Source organism: Amphimedon queenslandica, unplaced genomic scaffold, assembly GCF_000090795.2.
Source record: "Amphimedon queenslandica unplaced genomic scaffold, v1.1 AMPQUscaffold_12974, whole genome shotgun sequence".
In the NCBI taxonomy this organism is placed as follows: domain Eukaryota; kingdom Metazoa; phylum Porifera; class Demospongiae; order Haplosclerida; family Niphatidae; genus Amphimedon; species Amphimedon queenslandica.
In genome coordinates this window covers 52,911-56,045 of record NW_003546790.1, presented here as the reverse complement: position 1 = coordinate 56,045, position 3,135 = coordinate 52,911, and the positions used below count along the sequence as shown (strand labels likewise).

General features: G+C 34.4%; 1 long non-coding RNA gene across 1 annotated transcript; it reads right to left on the bottom strand.

The window, feature by feature from the left end:
- Positions 1–1,783: 1,783 nt before the first annotated feature.
- LOC109585979 (uncharacterized) lies at positions 1,784–2,035 on the bottom strand. The gene is made up of 2 exons (XR_002186762.1): positions 1,905–2,035; positions 1,784–1,848 (listed from the first exon to the last, which is right to left on the bottom strand). It is a non-coding gene; the product is annotated as an uncharacterized LOC109585979 (long non-coding RNA).
- Positions 2,036–3,135: the final 1,100 nt, after the last annotated feature.

Below are 3,135 nucleotides of genomic sequence, written 5' to 3'. Positions count from 1 at the left end.
ATTACAAGCCACGCTACTGAAAGTCCTATCAGATTAAATAGGTTAAATTGTCCATGTATAGTTAAAATTTTCAAAGTGCCAGAATCTTCTTCAAATGTACTGTAGCCTTCAAGAGCAATTTTGATACTTCTCTCTGATGCATAAGATCTCAACTACATATTAAATATGAAAAATGACAATCTTAGACTAGTAGCATACAAACAATTGAAAATGCAGGCATGACACAAACATACAAACTATAATGTGTACACATAGATCTAAGTAATACAGTATGAACATACCCATATTGTGATATCATTCAAAAGTTCAATTTTTTCTTGCCTATTAAAACCAGCACAGAACAAAGGAATGTCAATTTGTGCTTCATGGCTAGTGTAATCTTGATTGAAAAATAGTAAAGAGATTCCTTGGAGTAACAAAGGATGGAAATACAGTAGTAGGGGAGAATTAGACCAGTAGAACACAAAACTTTCATTCTTGTAAGTAACAGAGATTGTAGATTCATTAGCAATAGGTTCATCAATGTTATAAACAACTTTAATCCAAAGTGATGGGAAGTTGTTGGTAGGGTAATAAGCTCTTATTAAACTCTGTAAATTCTCAGGATTGTTGAGGATAACATTCTCCAAATCAAGAAGATTACTAATGCAAACTCTGGATCCTGTTACCAAAGTGCCTGTGATGAAGATGATGATAAAAAGAAGAGCCATCATAATAAACAATATGAGCTTATCCTCTGTCGTTTGTGATGCAACATGATGCAACTATATTAAGTGTCATAAATTACACCTCATAGTAATAAAGATAATTGACTTTAAAAACAATTTATTATTGACACAATCAACAGTTACTAACTAAAAGAACAGTAAGTTCAAATTGATAATAATAATAGTTGTCAATCTTCTTTTATTATTGCCAACATTTTCTTCTTATTTCCTTTTCTTACTGATACATTGTTAAATGCCCTAAGACTGGCTTCTTATGTATTTTCCAAGCTCACTAAATGTAAAATTTTGTTGTAGATCTATTATCATGTAATGATCAATAAAATGATCCACTCCAATTGATAGTACACTTTTAAATAGATCTACATGTAGGAGTACCATGAGGTTATTATGTTTACACAAGAATCTTTTGAAGATATCTAAGATGCCACCTGTTACATTTGAAGTAGCATTACCAATGCCCTTGTAAGGAAATTTGTGCCCCCTTTTGTGGTGTGTTCTTAAGGTATAGGAACACTCATCTCTGTTTTACAAGCCTATTTCTTATTGACTTACAAGATGATTGATGTCTCTCAATGGAGAGCAAGTATTGGACTGTGGAACTACTGTCAGGCTGCCTACAATAGACCGTCGAGTAGCCACCACTCTCACTCATTCAAAATAGACAGCAAGTCAGGCAGTACTATACCAGAAGAGAAGATGTCTAAACTGTCAGCAGCTCTATCTTTTATCATGGCTTTCCTCCTCCTCATCCTCTTTCTCTCTCCCTTTTTATCAATACACATCCTAATTCCTCCAACAGGTAACTGCATGCAACTTTTTACTTTTATAGATCTATTTACTGGTTATTTATTATTAGGTAACTGCTACCGAGTACAATGTACTACTGGTGTTACTGTTACTGATACAAATTACCTTCAGTCAGTAGTCTTGCCTGGAGGCAGCAGTTCTAACCTGATTTACAATGATTTCTATTTGATTGTTTGTCTACGTAAGCTCCTCCTCTTATCAGGAGATGTTGAACTCAATCCTGGTCCTATGATTGATGATCAACCATCTTGTCTCTTATTTGCAAAGTGTCTTAAACCGCTTGTTGACTGGAAACCATTTGCTCTTTGTCTTCCTGGAATAACGCAATCTGATGTCAGTATAATCAATAAAACAAAAAGAAATGCTCACCTCATGAAAATGGCTTTACATAAGAGATGGTTACAAGCTAATCCTACAGCATCATGGAGAGATGTCATTAATGCTTTGAAGCAATGTAAAGAGTATGAAATATCAAATAACATTGAACATCAACTGAAATGGTCTACAGAAACTGATAGCAATATGGAAATGACAATCAGTAACAGAGATGCTGCATCAACAGAGCTCACTGGAAGTAGTTTTAATGATAATATTGAAGCCAAGACTGCTGGTCCTCTAACAGCAGTAACAAGTAAGCTTATACACTTAATACATCACTCATTAACTGTAACTGATACACTATAATCACAGGTAATCCAAAGGATGTATTAATGACTCATTTTAGTAAACTCACTCATGAAGTCTCAAGTAATATTTACAAAGTAGCAACTGAGCTACATACTAAAGGATTGATACCACAACAAGCTTTTGATGATGTACTTGTAATGGGAGTAATGACTGATTATACTAAAGCAATGAAACTGATGAGCACATTACTGAGACAATTAGAATCCTCTCTTAATCAAAAGCAGTATCTTATTGATATATGTCATGCATTAATAAACCAACAACATCATACACTAACAGATGTTGCTACTTCTATATTACACCAGTTAGGTAAGACATGTGTATAAAGTATCAGTGATTAATATTCCCTACGCATCACATGTAGGTCAGTCTGTGCCTGATAATGTCAGTTCACATACTGTACTACCATCACCAGTTGATGATGGATCCAATGCTGTAGCACTAGTTAGTAATATAAAAGGTAATAAATATTTATAATGTATGTACTATAGTACATGTGTTTAAGATGTACATTTACATGTACATTTTTGGTGGTGCATTATCTGTGTCTTGATCAATAGGTCAGTCTGATGTAGCTAAACCCATTAGTTCAATACCTGATGATGTTCAAGGATATGCTGAAAATATGAGACAACACTACAAACACCAACCTATTGTTGCTACAGACTGGCCACCAAGAATTGGAAACAATTACTTTGGAAGATTAGCATTAGTTCAAAAACAAGACTCAAGTATGCAAACAAAATCAGCTTGGCATTTGTTAAGAGGACAAGTTGATAAAATTGTTCAACTAACTGAAAATGAAGAGATAAGTGTTGAAGGTGTCCTTCGACCCACAGATAGTTCTCTGTCTCTCCGAGTAGTAATAGACGGTCCTCCTGGTATTGGCAAGACAACACTCTGTCGTAAACTA